Here is a 5,875-nt window from a genome sequence, read left to right on the forward strand (position 1 = left end):
TACCCAAGATAGAGTGCCTCACTTAAAATAACCACCGAGTGTATGGTCATGAAGGACTTAAGGCAGTTGGCAAATTAGCTGGGTTTTCAACTCCCCAAGGGGAGAACTAACAGCCTTGATAGCAACATTTACTAGAAGTTAATATTGATTCTTGCAGCTTTAATGTGGGTTGGTGAAGAGAAATATTTGCAGAAGCGCCCTCCTATATACCAGCTTTCAGCCACCAGGTATTGTAGGTGATTGTCAGTGGCACACTGCCGTCATATGTTCTGAAACTTTAGGTAATCTGTTTATGAGTAGCATTATTCATTGTCTAAATGATACATTTCAGTTTTCAAAATGTTGTGTAAGTACACAGGGAAAATGCAGCTGCCATTACTGTAATATTCACTCCGAGTTGTGCAGTTATCAAAATAGACTTCCTATTGGAATAGTTTAATTATTTTAAGGCTGACTCTAACTTAAATCATTGTGTTCTTGTTTAATCTATTTCTTTTCAGAATTGCAACAATTCTTGAAGGGTAGAAAATTGCAAGGCTGTGGGGAAAGTGGGATTTGCTAAGTCCTTCCAAGACCTAACACAGACACAATGGGCCAAATGGTCACTTTCTGAGCTGTAAGAATCTATGAGCGAGAAATTGGGTTCATTGGTATCAATGGTGGATGCTATGAGTGCCTTAGTGCTCCAAAATGCTGTCCATGGTACATGTGCACATTTCTGTGGTGAAACATGCCAGGTGCCATATTGCTGCAGATGTTACTGTGTGCTTAGTAATCATCAGCCACAAGAATGCAGAGCAAACAGATCATCACGTCCATCAGTGCAACACTGCTATTTTTGGAGCTCAAGTCTCCAGCTAACGCCCTCTTTTAGCCATTCACAGCTGAACAATAAGATAAAAGCAAAATACTGCGGATGCTGGAAATCTGAAACAAAAACAGAAAATGCTGGAAAAACTCAGCAGGTCTAACAGCATCTTAGTCATAAGGATTCGAAACGTTAACTCTGTTTTTTTTTTCTCCACCGATGCTGTCCGACCTGCTGAGTTTTTCCAGCATTTTCTGTTTTAGTCACAGCTGAACAATGTTCAGCATCAGGAAGCAGACCCTCATCAGTGCTATTTAAATGAATTGTCAACTACTGATGAAATATTATCTCTGTTTCTCTCTCCACAGATGCTGGGCATTCCCAACATTTTCTGTTTTTTAGTTCAGATTTTTAGCATTGACAGATTTTGCTTTTATTCTCACAGCTAGTTGCTGGTTGATTTCTTCAGGCCCATTGCTACGATTCTACAAGTACTTGGTGCATTCTATAGTTGTTTCCAGTTACAAAAGTCTATAGGGAGTGGTATGGCAGATACTAAAGGACTTTTTGCTGACTTCAAAGCTTCTTAGCAAGTGAGTGTAGTAGTAGGAATACAGTATGAGTTGGAAAATGAACAGAGGTCACACAGAACAGGACAAGCTGCTGGAAGAGGAAGGAGGAGGTGGAGAATTGCCCTCAGTAGGAGGCCATATCTGCCCAAGGTGTTCAGGGGTCAATTTTCCTGGCTGAACTTTAGCAAAGAACAATATATGAGACATCTGCCCTTCAGTAATGGCCTCACTGAACTCAGCTGTTGCAGCCACAATTGCAATTTTAGAGCAGGGTAAGGACACATTGCCAATGGCTATGAAGGCGAGCATGGACATGAACTGTTATGTGTCAGGTTCCTTCCAGACTAGATCTGGACATGTTGCAACATCTCACAGTTTGCCATCCTCTGTTATAGAATTTCAAAGAGAGTTGGCTAGATTTCATTCTCTCTTGCCAGAGACGCGTAGGCAGAAGGAGCATGCAGTTTTGTTTGGATTGCAGGCTTTCCCATGGTGCAGGGTGCCATTGACTGCTCACACATTGCTTTGTGGGTACTGCGTATGAATTCTGTCCTGTACCAGAACCAAAAGGGATTCCATTCCCGCAATGTCTATCTGATGTGTGACCAAATGCAACAAAGCATGCAGGTCAATGCCCAGTAACCTAGCAGCAGCCATGATGCCTTTATTTTGTGGCAATCTGCTGTGCCATCTGCACTGCAGCCACCCCGACAAAGCAAAAGTTGGCTCTGGTGACAAGGGATATCTGGCTAGCCAATAGTAAGGGCACGAGCATAGTAACCGGGATGGGAGGATGGTTGCTGCCTTCCTGATTTAGGACAGCAGATGTCACTTCCCCAGGACGATGCCGTAACAATCCTTGTAATGTCTTGGAGGACAGATTGCAGGATTGTGGTGATGGCCTGCAGGTCACTTAGCACACTGTAATCCACAGGCAGGATGGCAGCAGTCTGAGTTTTTATGGCAGCAAACTGACCTTACATGACCTCAGTCATGATGGTGATCTGTCTTCATCTTCACTCTCTTCAAGTTCTTCCACTGCCCACATCCCTTGCATGTGTGAAAAGATAAAGACACAATGGTATAGTTGTGGTGCAGCAAAGGGGGAAAGGTTAAGAAGCCTTACTCCATGTGCAGCTTGTAAGTCAGGAGAGATTGTGGGTTGAAGGAAAAATGCAATGTGAGAAGGAGAAATAGGTATGAGGGCACAATCACTTTTACTAATTTCAACTTCACTGATGGCCACGGCCTCAGCAATGGGTGTTTCGTTAATGCAAACACTTTCTCCTCCAAGGGGGTTAGGGAGGTATGCCTGTTCCTCTCCTGTTAGTTCCTGATTCCTCTGGTTATGCATCATCTTGTCCTACAAGAGAAAGGGAAGTGTACCAGTGAGTGACATGCAATCTGCCTGGGTGATGTGGCTGTCATTGTTGAATAGTTGGCAACGTGCGCAAACTGAGATATGAGGATGAGGTGAAGCATGTGAATGTTATGGATGAGTCCTAATTGATAGAAATTGTTAATAGGTGAGCGATAGGCATATGGTAATGTGAGCAGTGGAAGAGGTTACTGGTGCAGATGGTAGGATATTAGGAAGCATTATTCAGACCTTGGCCACTCATATCAGGTCATTGAACTTCTTGTGGCACTAAATCCAGGTCATCAGAGCTTAACTCATTTTATTCACCTCCACAACTATCTGCTCCTACTGCCTTTTGTGCCTGGAGGACCCCTGCGGATACAGGACATCTCTCCTCCTTTCCACACCCTCCACCTAACTTCCAGTACAGCATATACACACATTAGAGCACATTCTCTCCCTTGTTTCCCAGGTCAGATTTTCTTCAGACAAGACTCCCAGTGCTTGCTCTAGCTGCGGTGCATCTCCGCTTTAAGAGGAGCAGGCTGCCTTTAAGCAGCTGGATAGCTTTAAGTGATGCTAACCACTCAGGATATTGGGCCACAGCTAATGCATGCAGCCAATGAACGGCATGGCTGACATCATAGAAATGAGCAGGCAGAATGAAGTTGACATGCTGTCTGTATTGCATTTAATGGGTGCTGGTTAATCGCACATTGCGATCCCGTTGCCAACTTTTGGGGGCTATCCAATTTACCCCCTTTGATTCTCTGGAGGTAAGCTTAACCCCCAAGAATGGGTAGGGCTGGATCAAGTGAGAGGTTTACATTTTTAAAATTTCAAACCCGATACCAACCCACCCACTTTCAGCTTTAACAGAGGCAGAACAGAGGAAGGGAACAAGTGACCACTCAAGGAGGCAGGTTGATCAGTAATGGCTTTACAGAAACTGTGTGTCTCTATTTTAAGAATCTTTTTTTTAAAATCCAATTTGACTGGGTTTCCCGCAAGAGACCACCAAATGAATGATACCCCACCACACCAATCATGATACCTCCCTGCCTGCCTAGCTGCTCTCTGCTCCTCAGCTTCGGTCTTGTGCCTCACGCTTTCCCACCTGACAGATACTAATTATCTCCAGCATATCTGAGAAGATCATACTTTCTGAATTTCCTGCCCAGGACTCCAACCCAACCACCACCCCGAACACACCCATAAATATTGGGCCCTATGATTCTATTAAACTATAAGTGAATATAATAGAGCCATATTTCAAAGACTAATTTTTTTTGGACAAGAGTATCCCTTGTAACTACTCTGGAATGCAGCTTGATAATCGTAGCCCTGCGTAAAAAAGAACACAGTTTAATATTTTCCAAAGTTTGATTCAATCTACCCTTGCTTGGAATGAAAGGCTTTAAATCTATTCCGAAAGTTCCTGAATGCCATTGTATTCCTTTGTAATGAAATGAAATTGTTAAATTTGAGCAATTGAAACCATTATTGTTGGAATACAGCCATTTAGGCAGCGCAGTGTGCAAAAACGTCTTGTGGGGCTGTTACATTTTGCTTTGACTCGGTGGGACTCAGCGCAGCAGATGCGGCGAGCGAGTCAGAAGCTCATGGACTTCGGTGGCACCAGTAAATCCCGCCAGCGGGCAGGTCCGGAAGATCCCACCTTTAGTTTTAATATAACAATACTCAAACTGTAATGCTGCACTGTCAGGTTCATATTTCTTTTATGAGCACTAATGCAAGCCTATTTTCCATAAGCCTATTTCTACTTTAAATTTTCAGAGGCCATTGCCTGATAACTCTGACCACAGAGTTCCTGTAAATTAAAAGTGTACTGAAGGACTTTCACAGCTATATAAGCATTAAGAGGCAGACATTCCAACTGTCATTATTTTACCCTATGCAGAATTAACCATTAACATGAAGAAATTTGTGAATCTGCACCAGTGAAACACTAGCCTTATTTCAGTGCTATCAAGTTGCTACCAAATCACTGCAAATGATCTAGCTTTAAGTTGGTGTTTTGCATGTTCAGGCTTTTTTGAAGGCCAGTTAAGGGTACTTCATGCAAAATTTTTCAGCCTTGATCTTCCTACATGCAATGCATGTGTAATGCACAGTAAAAACTGCTGCCAGAACAGTGGAGGGTTGTGCCAGGTCTGTATTTAGTGCATATTTAGAGACAAATATGGCTACCTTCTAATTGAAAATAAATGAATGACTTCCCTTTATATAGCACCATATTATATTCTCAGGATGCCTCAACGTGCTTGAAAAATTAAACTAATTATTTATGAAGTGTAGCCAGCAAACGAGAGCAACAATGAGTTAATTGTTTTGGAAGGGTTTGTTGCAGTGCCACTGGCTAGGACATCAGAACTTCCTGCTCGTTTTCCAAATGGTGCCATGGGATCTTTTACGTCAACTTCAATAGGCAGATGGGCCTTCAGTTTAACAGAAATCTGGAATGATGTTTAACAAATCCACATATTATGCCAGGAGTAGAAACTTCTACAATCAACCTTAAATTCCTGAACAAACGACATTGAATCACATCGCATCAACAGCAAAGAAATAGGCCATTTGACCTAGTTGGCCTTTGTCATCATTTATGCTCCACACGTGCCTCCTCCCATTCCTCTTCATCTAACCCCATTTGCAAGACCCTTCAATTCCTTTCTCTTTCATGTGCATCTATGCTATTTGTCTTCAATGCTCCTTGTGGTAGCAAGCTGCAGTCTTATCACTCTTTGAGGAAAGAAGGTCAGAAATTTACCATGGGCATCGGGACCCTGATGTCACGTCAAAAAGTGGATCTGCGCTTGCTGGCAGTGGGATCCACTCAGCAATTATACCACAGGCAACCTCCTAATTGGCCACCGACAAACCCAAAAAATCTAATTCAGGACAGAAGGCGAGTTAATAATGCTGTTGGCTCAATCAGCGGGCCAGTACTCTGAAGCCTCAGCCAGAGTCACCTGGAGAGATGGTCGTGGCTGAGGCAGGCAGGTGGCCTTAAGCCTCCAGGAGGTAATGTTGAAAAAATTGAACAATTCAGGGAGCCAAGGGTCAGAGCGGTAACCATTGGGGCCACAGGGACAGCCTCGAGGCCTTGTGTTT

Source organism: Cetorhinus maximus, chromosome 20 (assembly GCF_964194155.1).
Source record: "Cetorhinus maximus chromosome 20, sCetMax3.hap1.1, whole genome shotgun sequence".
In the NCBI taxonomy this organism is placed as follows: Eukaryota; Metazoa; Chordata; class Chondrichthyes; order Lamniformes; family Cetorhinidae; genus Cetorhinus; species Cetorhinus maximus.